Here is a 14,276-nt window from a genome sequence, read left to right as displayed (position 1 = left end):
TGTGATAAAGACTCATGTGTCTTCACAGTACCCCATCATGTGCCACTCCCAACAATGTGATAAACACCCATGTGTCTTCACAGTACCTCATGTGCCACTCCCAAAAATGTGATAAACACCCATGTGTCTTCAAAGTACCCTGTTATGTGCCACTCCCAACAAAGTGATAAACACCCATGTGTCTTCACAGTACCCCAATCATGTGCCACTCCAAACAATGTGATAAACACCCATTTGTATTCACAGTACCCCATCATGTGCCACTCCCAACAATGTGATAAACACCCATGTGTCTTCACAGTACCCCGTCATGTGCCACTCCCAACAATGTGATAAACACCCATGTGTCTTCACAGTACCCCGTCATGTGCCACTCCCAACAATGTGATAAACATCCATGTGTCTTCACAGTACCCTGTCAGTGCCACTCCCAACAAGAAACATGAAAATAAGATGAAACTCAATCAAAGCAAAACAAGGACAGTTGAGAAACAACACACCAGCACATAGTACAGGAAAAAAACACTTTAATTTAGCGCTTTCATCAAAAACTAGACTTCATCAGAATACCATGTATCTAACAAATCAAGTTTAAAAAATGCTTTGTACAAACATCTTAGTTTTTCCATTCACATGCTTCTAAATTTTGTGCCATCGAGCATGTTGATCTGGGTCTTCGGGGGCGGGGGGGGGGGGGGTTCTGATAAGTACCTGGAATTCCTTGAGCTCAAATGACAAATTAAGCTTAATGCCTGCCAGTTTCCTGGTTTGAATGACAAGATTACTATAAGTTCATTGTTGAAGCTTAAATCATTATATTTTATATAAAAAACATAATTTAATAGTTTTAATATTGTAGTTTCTAATGTTTTAAAAGGGCTGATATTTAAACTTTTTTACTGCAACCTTTTTATTGCACTGTTTAAATTATATATGCAAATGTTGATTATTCTTCACAAGGGGAAATTATGTCATTTAATTGTTTGATTACTGCTGGGGAAGGTATTTAAACTTGATTTATTAGATACATGGTATTCTGATGGTCTAGTTTTTGATGAAAGCGCCAAATTAAAGTGTTTTTTTTTTCTGTACCACGTGCTGGTGTGTCGTTTCTGGACTGCCCTTTTTTTGCTCTGGTTGAGTCCACTCCCCAGCAAGGTGATATGCACCTGTGTGTCTGCACAATACCCATCCTCTGCCTCTTTCAACAACATGATATGCACCCATGTGTCTGTACAGTACCCATCCTCTGCCCCTTCCAACAATGTGATATGCACACATGTGTCTTCACAGTGCCCATCCTCTGCCCAATCCAACAATATGATATGCACCCATGTGTCTGTACAGTACCCATCCTCTGCCCCTTCCAACAATGTGATATGCACACGTGTCTTCACAGTACCCATCCTCTGCCCAATCCAACAATGTGATGTGAATCCATGTGTCTGTACAGTACCCATCCTCTGCCCCATCCAACATGATATACACCCATGTGTCTTAACAGTACACAATCCTGTGTCACTCCCAACAATGTGATATGCTCCCATGTGTCTGTACAGTACCCATTCTCTGCCCCATCCAACATGATATACACCCATGTGTCTTAACAGATCACAATCCTGTGCCACTCCCAACAATGTGATATGCACACATGTGTCTGTACAGTACCTATCCTGTGCCTCTTCCAACAACATGATATGCACCCATGTCTGTACAGTACCCATCCTCTGCCCCTTCCAACAATGTGATATGCACACATATGTCTTCACAGTACCCATCCTCTGCCCAATCCAACAATATGATATGAATCCATGTGTCTGTACAGTACCCATCTTCTGCCCCATCCAACATGATATACACCCATGTGTCTTAACAGTACACAATCCTGTGCCACTCCCAACAATGTGATATGCACCCATGTGTCTGTACAGTACCCATTCTCTGCCCCATCCAACATGATATACACCCATGTGTCTTAACAGTACACAATCCTGTGCCACTCCCAACAATGTGATATGCACTCATGTGTCTGTACAGTACCTATCCTGTGCCCCTTCCAACAACATGATATGCACCCATGTCTGTACAGTACCCTATCCTTTGCCCAATCCAAAAATGTGATATACACGCATGGGTCTGTACAGTACCCCATCTTTTGCCCCATCCAACAATGTGATATACACCCATGTGTCTGTATAGTACCCCATCCTTTGCCCTTTCCAAGAATGTAATATGCACCCATGTGTCTGCACAGTACTCTATCCTCTGTCCCTTCCAACAATGTGATGTACACCCATGTGTCTGTACAGTACCCCATCCTCTGCCTCTTTCAACAATCTATGTATACATGTGTGTACACAGTACCCATCCCCTGCCCCTTCCAACAATGTGATATGCACCCATGTTTCTGTACAGTACCCATCCTCTGCCCCTTCCAAAATGTGATATACACTCATGTGTCTGTACAGTACCTATCCTCTGCCCCTTCCAACAATGTGATATACACCCATGTGTCAGCATAGTACCTATCTTCTGCCCCTTCTAACAATGTGATATGTACCCATATGCCTGCAGAGTACCTATCATTTGCACATTCCAACAGTGTGATATACACCCATGTGTCTATACAGGTCCCATCCCTGCCCCTTCCTAGAATCTGATATGCTCCCATATCTGCACAGTACCCCATCTCCTGCCCTTTCCAGCAGTGTAATATACATCCATGTGTCTGTAGAGTATCCCATCCTTACACCTGCCTTGAATGTGATATATGTCCATGTGTCTGCAGAGTACCCCATCCTCTGCCCTTTCCAGCAATGTGATATATACCCAGATGTTTGAACAATACCCCATCCTCTACCTTTTCCAACAATGTCACACTCAGCCATGTGTCTAGAGAGTACCCACCTTCTGCCCCTTCCAACAATGTGATGTACACCCATGTGTCTGCACAGTACCCCATCCTCTGCCTCTTCTAACAATCTATGTATACATGTGTGTACACAGTACCCATCCTCTGCACCTTCTAACAATGTAATATGCATCCATGTGTCTGAATAGTACCCCATCCTCTGCACCTTGAAAACTTGAAAAACTGACTCCTATTTACGTTTTGTATATCCTCACAAGTGTACAAATGGAGACAGACACAGGTGCTGGTTGTGATACTAGAGATGAATGTGATCACTGCGCTGTCCCGACTCTCTACTATTTCAATGATGTAAATCCTCAAGTACACCCTGGATGACTCTGAACATTTCTAGCTGACTCTCTGTAGCAATGCACTGAGCCTTAACAATGGTTTACATGTTTCCTAAGGTCACTGTGACATATGTCTGTTCCTGGCACAGTTTTGTAAAGGTGTCACCTGGACATTGTTATGTCTGAATTTCTGCCATCAGTCAGAAGGGGTTCCGGTGAGTATGGTGACACTGGTGTTGAGTTGCATGTGCTTTCTTCCTGTACAACCTGCAGTGTAATGTCACTATATGCTCGACTTCATGATCCCGTCTCACATCTTGCAGAGTGACTAACGTGTTCTGAAGTGTGAGATCCTGCCATTAGTTTTGTTGATGATGCTTTACTTTCCCCAGGATGTCACATAAGCATAACTATATTATTATTATTATTATTATTATTATTATTATTATTATTATTATTATTATTATTATTATTATTATTATTATTATTATTATTATTATTATTATTATTATTGTTATTATTATTGTTATTATTACTATTATTATTATTGTTATTATTATTGTTATTATTATTATTGTTATTATTATTATCATTAATATTATTATTATTATTGTTATTCTTATTATTATTATTATTATTATTATTATTGTTATTATTGTTATTATTATTATTATTGTTATTCTTCTTATTATTATTATTATTATTGTTGTTATTATTATTATTATTATTACCAGCAGCCATTCTGCTGCATACATCCTCTGAATTTATTGCTATAATAGGAATTTTATTTCTGCTGCTGACCCTCGTAAAGTTTTGAGTACAAGACTACTCAGATGCTGGCATTCACTACTGTGTGTTGTGTAAGGAGGTTTGGAGGACACTTATGGTGCACACTCTGTTCTATGTCATTATGTGCAGATGTAGAGGGTTCTCCCGTTAATAGTAATCGTCATAATTGCCACATGTTACATGTAATCATTCAACTTCAGCATTCAGTTCTCTGTGTTCAGCATTCAGTTCTATGTGTAAATATGTGACTGTTGTCAGGCCAACCTTCCTGAACAGATAGGTTCATAAGTTGTTGCTAGGCTAATGACCACAAGGGCCCTTACAAGCCTAGCCACTCACATTAAATCACTTGGGTCCCCAAGAATCATGGGTGTCTTTATCCATGTTGCTACTCATCCCTTATTAGAACCCATCATAGAGTACAATGCCACATTTGGTATGCACCTCACAAGACATCTGCAACAACTGGAAAGGCCACAGAAGCACTCCACTAAAAGATTCACAGGCCTAAAGTAGATGCCCTATGCTGACTGACTAAAAAAAACTTCAGCTATACTCTGTCGCATATCGTCTACTCAGAGGCGATCTCTGCTTAACATAGAAGGTCATGTCAAACCCAGAGCTGATGGACATGCTACACTTAAAGAAATCCCAATCCATCAGAGCCACATGCTCCAGGGACCTAAACCTTGTCATCACAATGAACAAAACATGCTGGAGTGATAGGTTCCTGACCCAGAGACTCCCCATACTATGGAATAGACTGCCTGTACATGTCAAGCAGAACACCTCATTGGCCCTCTTCAAAAGGAACCTTGATGACTGGATGGGAGATAGGAAATTGACCCTGGGGATCACGTCAGTCACCCTGCTAGACAGGGGTCCACAGAAATAAATATTGTGGGAAGAAATAGCCAGGGAATTGTTATGGCTAGGCTTGTATAGGCCGTAGGGCCGATAGCCTAGTACCAACCTATAAATTTATGAACCTACTAGGGAGGTAACTAAGGATTTCTTTGGGGTGTTAGATAGGATGACACTTTTCTTATTGACAGCCTCTGTCCATAAGGGATTTGGGGGTCAGACAGCAGGTAAATTTATGATTTTCCATCCAATTGCCGTGGTTTTGTTTGAATGGGGTTAGTAGGGTCAGGGATGTTCCCTGTTTTACATGGATGAGGAGTTTATTCCATAGTATGGGGATCATTTGGGACACATATCTGCCCCATTCAGCATGTTCTGTTTATGTCACAAGCGAAGTTCAGATCTTTGCATCTAGTGCTTCTGGTGCTGTTTGTTTTGCACATGTGCAACATATCCATCAGGGCTGAGTCTGAGGAAGCCTTGTAAGCCAGGCAAAGATCTCCTCTTAGCAGCCTGCAGAAGACTGAATACAGAGACAGAGTTTTTAGGTGATCAATGTAAGACAGGGTATTCAAGCTCTGAGCTCTCCTGCTGAGAAAATTTTCTGGGCATTCCACCTGTTGCAACTTACTGGTTAGAGAAATGTCAAAGGAGACATTGTATTCAATGATAGGTCTGATAATGGCCATGTAGACGGTACTATAACATTCTTGGACCTGAATGCTATACCCTTACCTATAAGTTGAGCAACATAGAATGATTTTCTTATTATCTTAGCTATGCGTTGATCATAGAATGATATTCTTATTATCTTAGTTATGAATTGTTAAAAGGACGTATTGCTTTCTACATCTATTCCCACATCCCTTTCTACTGGATTGACTCATTGTAGTGCTTTATCAATGGAGTAATTAATTTGGGTTGACATTTTCCCAAAGGACATAATACTGCACTTTTAAGTTTTGAGTTTTAGGCCATTGTTTTGGCACCAGTCATTTGTGTGTTTTAAAACCTCTTGCAAGATGTTGGTGACTTGGGGGAAATCTATCGTAGTTTCCGGTTTACATCCATCTCTTGCTGTTGCTACAGATGTGAATAATAGCCAGTGTCCACATGACCTCTGATTATGTTATGCTATTGTGATCTGATTCGCAGTCATCTCTAAGAATGGAGAGAAGGTATTCTTCATCTGGTATTACAGGGATAAGCATAGGAGCTTCCCCCCAGTGCTGCTATGGACAACTGCATTCTGCCTTGCCTTTGCTCTGGCATATCATACCATATCATTGGCCCTCTTCTTGCATTGTATTACCCAGCAGCATTAATATCATCTACTTTTTTCCAGGATCTTGCCCTCTCAGATTGTTTTCGTTCCCCTTTTCCAAAAAGGCATTTGCTGTATTTCCTAAATTTTCTTTGTGGCTGAAATTGTCCTTTCTGTGTCTGGATCCCTTCTGCTGTATAATTAATATAACTTAAAACAACATGCCAAAGTCATACATGGAAACTTTTTTTAAAACAGTTTTTTTTTTTAAATTTTGATCTTAGGGTCCTGAGGATTCTGAGGAATGGAATCCAGAACTGGAGCATTAAATAAGAACAAGGAGATGGAAATTATACCATTATCTATCCACAAAGCTTGGGCAACATTTCTAAATTCAACCCAAAAAAGGAGTTGCTATTTTACAATCTAATTTTACCAATCTGCGTTAGAGACTTCATTACACCTCCAACAATTAATTTTCCATAGTTGTATATGAAAGCCACTTTATGTGGAGTTAAAAAAAAAGCTCTGTGAAGAAATCTCCATGTCTATATTTCCCAAATAAAAAGAAGTAGATTTTCCCACAGATTTAAGAATTAAGCATTTATCTTCATCAAAAAAGGCCTTCTCATTAATCTTAGTTGAGTAAATCCAAAATAATGAATCTGTAGAACTGAACTCTTTTCTTATTATTTTATAAATTCTTATTTGAGTTACTATTGATTCTAAAAAAAAATTAAAGTATCTTTGAAATATGTTTTGTTTGAAAATCCATAGAGCTTATTAATACATTTTTACAAGACGGTATTATCAACCAATTATTTTATTATTTTATATTATTTCCGATTAAGAATTGATTCCAAAAAATGAAGTTTGCATCTCTAAGGTCTAGCATTTTGTTATACACTGACACTTTTGGTTTAATCATCATCCAAAATCCATAGCAATGAAAACATGGTTGCTCTCATCACAAATAAATCAAAATCTAAGAACAAAACCATAAAAAGTCCCTATCCAACAAGTTAAAGGTGTTAAACTTGTATTGTAGTAATCTGTACAACATCATCAACACATTCATACTAGTATTGCAATCCCTTTGCTAACAGACTTGTATTCTTCCTCTAACAATTTCCTGCATTCACCCTGTTATTTTTCAGTTAGGAGTGACACTCAGAAATGCCCAGTAAAGCAGCATGTATCTTAACACAAGAAATATTCATGTGCAGTATGGGAATGGGACACTCTTTTTATGTGGATCGACTAAAGGCCCTATCCCTTTACTCCATTGCATATCATTTATTGAGAGGTGATCAATGCCTGACATAGAAGGCATTCTTTGGTTCCGCCCTGCTGAAAATGTTACATATTCACAAGAAAACTTAATACGAGGGTTACAAATTCTATGAACCTGAACTTTATTTGCAACTTTAAGTTATCTTACTTGAGAGACAGATTTGTAACTCAAAGGCTACTTCGTCTATGGAACAAAATTCCCATCTTCATAAAACAAAGGCCTTCCCTCACTGTCTTCAAAAAGAATTTGTGTAAATGGATGGGGAGCCTTAAATTCACTGTTGGGGTACTGCTCATGTCTCTTATGGACAGAAATAGTCTGTAAAATGACTTAGGGCTCCAACACCCAAAGCACCACTACCCTTATACTACCCCATCCCATATATAGGGAATTAAGATATAATGTTGGCATATCCTGGGTATTATTGGCTAAGCTTGTTAAGTTTGTTGTGCCATTAGCCTAGTAATCACCTGTGAACCTATGAAAATGCAGTGCATCAGTCTACAATCACTTCAAAGTATGTACTTGTATCACGTGTAGCATAATTGCTAAATGCCACCAAAATTATTTTTCAAAATATCCGTCACATTGTCATTATGATTATTTCCATATACGTTTACAGTGCTGCTGGGAGGAATTGCCATCCTTAAATGACACTCATTTCATCAGTATTAAGATGAATCATCTGCATCTCACCATCACATTAATATGACACAATTCTCTTAGTAAGCACAGTTATTAACAACAGTATGACTGCTCCCAAATAAATGTTATCATTTTTTCCTGTTTATTCCTCAAGTGACTAAGTTTATGGTTTCCTAAATATTTGCCAACTATCCTGAGTGCTCAGAAGTTAATATGGTGGTCCCAAGCCTATTCACATAAATTCAAAATCATTTATGTGTGTTGTGAGCAAATTAGGCTTTGTTATGTATATTTCTTTAAATTGCACGAATATATGAGGGTGGAAGGCAATAAGTGTGAATATCCACAGAAAGCAGTGGAGACAGCATTATTTCCCAGCAGACAGCTGTCCATGTGAATGCACAAATTGCCCTGTTAGCTCACTAATGTTTCTGCGATTAGAAAAGGGAAAGTGGAGTCGATACAGCGAGTGCATAACCACGAAACATAATCCCTACACATCCTGCATGCTCGAACTTATCTCACCATCTCATATCACTAAATAGTTCATATAAATGCATGACTTACACAAGAATGTTTACTTATACAGTTAAAAAAGAAATATATGAATACCACCTCATATGTCTTAACAGAATATCTGAAAATAGTAAGGTTCTAAAAAAGTTCACTCATGTATTTCTGCACCTTAAGGAAAAAAATAATTCAGATACTTTTATTCACATATTCAAACAATTCAATCTAAAAATAAATAGCTGTATTTTCGTTTATAGCTTTATAAACTGTTGATATTGTGAACTGCAAAGCTACAAAAAATTATGTTTTTATGTAGTACATTGCATGTCCTTAAGGATTAGCTTAAACTAATTTATGCTTTTGGCACAAGAGGGCATTTTTATGAGGCAATGCTTGCCCTAGCCTGATCTATTAGATAGGGTTTATAGAGGGCTTCCAATTTTTGATGGGTTTCCTTTATTGTCTGTTTAATGTGTAGTCAAATTTTAGGTTTTCATAGATGGTAATCCCTAGTAGATTGGTATGGGTTACCATTTCTAGTGTGGCATTGCTTGATGATAGAATTGAGATGGAATTTTTTGATCAGATAATTACTTAAGGACAAATAAGATAAGTTTGCATGTTTGGTCATTTAGAAGGAGCTATGAGTCAGTTAGCCACATTTCAATCTGTGAGAGATCTTCTTGGGTGTACTACTGTAGTTTAACCATATTTTTGGCAGAGCAGATTATTGTGGAACCATCTGCATATTGGATGGTGGTTGCTTCTTTGATTGGTAAATACAGATCATTAATGAATATATTAAAATGTAGTGGACTTAAGGTTTACTATTACATGGGTGATGCTTGGAATTTTGACTACCATAATCCCTGAAACATAATGACAAAACATGGAATACCAAAAATACACCATGCTGACTAACCTCAAATCCCCAAAACACCCGACCACTCCAGACTGAGGAACATGTGCTAACATGAGTCCAGAAGGAAGCAAATATAGGCTTCAATATCGTTGGTCATCGGTATTGAACCTTCAGTGTCCACACTTCGGACATATTCAGGTTGAGCTTCCAAGCCTTCACCATGTAATAGTAACTCTGGACCTAATATAGAGCCTTGCTGGACACCCACTGTTACTGGGATAAAGGAAGAAATGATGTTTCGCCACTTTATAGCTTGCTGTCTCTTTGAGGGGTAACTGGTAAATTAGGATAGTGAGAGTTTATCAAAGCCTAGAAAAGACATCTTGCATATTAATTTTTGGTGTGACACTGTCATATTCTTTGGACAGATCAAGGAATAATGAAGATGCAAGGTTATTGTTGTTTCTGTTTTGATTTACTGCTGTAACAAAGATTAGGAGTGCAGTTCTGGTGCTGTGTTGTGGGTAGAAACCATGCTATGTAGGCAAAGTAGTGAGTTTTCAGTAATGTAGGTAAGACCTTGGCATTGCATACACTTTTCAAGTATTTTAGACAGAGGAAGTAGGATGGCTATGGGCTTGCAATTAGACAGGTTAGTGGAGTTTTCATCCTTATGTAGAAGAAGTATATAAGATTTTTTCCACAGAGAGTCTATCAAGCTTTCCTTGATAGACAGGTTTGTTAAGATGGACACAGTATATGCCAGAGCATCTGTAGATATTCTGGTGTATTCAGCTGGTATGTTGTCACATATTAAAGAGTTTGCCCCCCAGTAGCTCCTTTTTTAGACAAGAGTCCAATCATTAGAAAACATCAAAGTGACCTTCCTGAATATCAGGAGTTTAATAACCAAAATTAATTCTGCTTGTGTGCATAAAACTAGTAAACATGTAGCAAAATAAAAAACATGATACTCGTTACTCCATGCTTTATTTCAAAAATGGTACAGTAGTTTCATTAATCTGAAACCAGAACTTCCTCACAACCAACATATAACTGCCTCTCCCTTCAAAAGCAAAACTAATTACAATAGTAATTAAATACAATTAGTTTGAACTAAAACTAACAAAATTTTCAAACATGAAATTACAAGTAACTCGCATCTTAAAAATTGTGCAAAATATGAAATATGAATTATTAAATACATATATAATATTTAAATACAATGAAATAGCATTATATGAAAAGATGAGTGAACAGGATATTAGACAATTATTTAAAGATAAAATAAAGACCGATGTGTTTTACAATTTGACAGTTGAAAAAAATCCTTAAATGATTTGAAAAATCATTCAATTCTCATTTTGAAGTCTGAAAAATGAGATGGGACAGTTGTAATGCCTAGTTATATGTACTCCCATAAGATGCTGCAATATCTGCACAATGGTGCATATTTGTTGACTGCTTCTTTGAATGAGGTTAATATTTCTTTGATTTAATATTAAATGAGATCTATTTAAAAATGATTTTTCAAAAAAAAAAAACTATAGAATATTTGATGGTCAGTAAACCACTTGTCCCCTTGATATTTGCTATCCCCAAAATACACTAAAAAGTCTTTGGCCCACCCATGAGGCAAATGTGGCAACAGGTGGCTCCAAGACAGAACCTTTGGCCAGCTACATATATTTTAGGGTAAAATAATTAAGGATAAAGACATTCTTTGATTAACTGATTCATGGTCATTTTTAAAGGAAATTGCTAAAAGTAAACTTCATAAACAAGTTATTTCAGTTGTGATAGATGTTAAGGATCTATTCCTTATAGTATCACATTTTACTGGATTACAATAGTTTTATGAGGCCCTGGTTCAGACAAGCAGTTTGAGGCATAATGAAATGAAAGTGACACATCTATTCATGGAATTGGTTTTCTGTAATAATTATGTATATTTTGAATGGGGATAGTACAAACAGATAAAAGATATAGCAATGAAGTCACCAGCAGCACTAATTTTGTTGAACATGGTTTGTGGTGGCAGGGAATTCATTTTATTTTAATTTTAGAGTACAATCAATATATATATATATATATATATATATATATATATATATATATATTTATTATAATATATATATTCAAGTATTTTAGATATTTGGATGATCTATTTGTGATGTGGAAAGGGGGGTCTTGATAAGCTGAGAGAAATTTCAGAATATTTAAATAAAACCATGCCTATTTAAAGCTTTGAATCCAAATGCAATGAAAAATAACTTGAACTATTTGGATGTAACTATTAAGAAAAATATTTTACATGAAAGATATGAACCTAACATTGTTAGGAAGCCAGCCTTGTCTAATAGCTATTCATATTACAATAGCAGCCATCCTATGTGGAAGAAGAAAAAATTAACAGAAGGATAAATGATTAGATTATGCAGGCTTGTATCCAAAGACTCATAGTATTGAAATGGAAAGGATAAAGTCGATGTTTATTATGAAAAAATATTAAAAAATATTGGTTAAAATATTGGTGAGAAGTTAGCTACAAAAAAGACTGCTAATTTTCAAATTCCTGGAAAAATAATATTTAATTAAAAAGAGAATGGAGACTTCTTCAAAGGATTTGGAAGGGGTGTGAAAGAAGTGAGATCCATTTTAAACAAAAATTAGACAGGGGTGATTCAAACTTTTGAACTAGAAAAAAAGTTGGGCAAGAATCTCAATATAGTTTACAAGAAGGGCAAAAATATTAAGTTATATTTTAAGGACAGTAAGGCTAATAACATTGAATCAAGTAAAAAAAAAGGATGGTAAAGTGTGGGACATGGTCTTACTGATACTATGCTAATAAAAGTATGATTATAGTCATTGGTGATTTCCCAAAGACCATGATGAACAATGGGAATTTTAATTGTACTGCTGCTGGGGTAGTGTATGTGGCCACTTGTTTAACATGTTCAGTTTTTTTATGTGGGTAAAACAATGCACACCCTTAAAAATATAATTTACCAGCATTTATATATGATTAAGAAAAAGGACAATAGAAGTGCACTGTATGCATGAGCAGAAGCATGAAGGTTTTTACAAAATTAGTTTGATGTGCTTGAGAAGGTAAATATAAATGTTAGAGGGGGACATTGGGAAGGTTATTTGGAGTCTTGAGAGCAATATTGGCAAATGTTATTAAATGCCACACAGACCACAGGAATTAATGATAAGTTATCTATTGACGGTATTCTGACTTTAGGACAAGAAGGATTTAAATGACTTTATCATGTTTTAAAAGTGAATGCATCAAATGTTTTACACTTTTTTATAAATATTATATTATATTTATTATATATGTGCATATTATAATTCATATTTTTTTATTTTTAACATGGGGGTACTTGTAATTTTATGATGGATAATTAAGTTTTTTTGTTTTAGTGCAAACTAATTGTATTTAATTAATATGGTGAGAAGCTTTGTTATTTAAGGGGAAGAAAGCTACTTTTTAATTGTTTTGACGAAGTTCCAGTTTCAGAGGAATGAAAGTATTAAACTGTTTTTGAATTAAAAAAGAGTGGAGTACTGAACGGTATGTTTTTTCTTTTGTCACGTACAGCAGGATTCTGGACAAGAAAATGTCTGATCTTGAGGCTGTTCTGCTTTTACAGTAGGTACATGTGGATTATAAGAGAATGTTTGCTTGAACGTACGAAAAGTACTCCATCCATTCGAGGTTCTTTTCCCCACCACACCTTTCGGTCCATTGGAAATTGTAGTGGAGTATCGATATTTCTAAAGGACCACCTCACTTCTAGACATGCCACTAGTGACCCAGAAACTGAAATGACTGAGATAAAGATCACAATAAACATGGCAAACTATTAGATCATGCATAGCACATTAGAGGACTCCCTACATGCTACAAGAAAACCATGTTAAATTCCTAAATAGAATGGATGAATTCCAAATCAACAGGAGTTCCATTATCCTAGGAATCTTTAACTACCCAAATATAAACTGGAATACCTATACTATAACTGTACTTTATGTCCAAAAACTCCTTGACTTCATAAACTAAAACTCCCCATGCAAAATTGTCAGGGAACCCAGTAAAAGACAAATTATTCTTGAACTGGTCCTTACCAACATGGCATCAATATCAACTACCCCTCTGGTTCTCCCATCTTCAGTTATATCCAATCACAAACTTGCAATATTTTTCTTCACAATCTACAAACAATTCAAAAATCACAAAGTTTAGGCAATTCAGATGTCCAGATCTACAAATCTATGATTTAGTCTCAAATTTCAATTTTAACTGACTTACCTGAGATATTGACATAGTAAGTAATTATGCAAACAAACTCCATGTACACCTTGATAAATGCATTGACTTGGCAGTTCTTACTAGGTCCAAACAAAATGAGAAGTTTAAAAGTATGCCATAAATAGTAAAAACAATAAAAGAAAAAAAATCTTCTTAAATGTGTAGCAAAACAACCCCCGCTCAAATCAATGCTAAATTTAAAAAGCTATCTTAGGAGCTAAAAAAAACTTCCTGGAGTATAAAGGTACCCCATGAACTTAGCTTAGCATCAGAAGGAAATATCACCCACAATTCATCATCAATCATCATTATTATCATCGATCACCCCCATTCTCCCATTTTCTACAAGGGGTTGGGGTGTCATGTCAACTGTTGCCATTTCTCTCTGTACTCAGTGCCTCTTTCCTACTTTCTTCCATGGTCATACCTGACACTCACATGTCTTCTCTCACACAGTCCATCCATCTCTTTGCTGGATGCTGGATGCCCTTGTTTCCTTTTGTCTTCTTCCTGTCTGTCCCAA

This window comes from Protopterus annectens, chromosome 1.part1 (genome assembly GCF_019279795.1).
Source record: "Protopterus annectens isolate FY-2018-M chromosome 1.part1, PAN1.0, whole genome shotgun sequence".
Classification (NCBI taxonomy): Eukaryota; Metazoa; Chordata; order Ceratodontiformes; family Protopteridae; genus Protopterus; species Protopterus annectens.
This window is presented reverse-complemented; position numbering follows the sequence as displayed.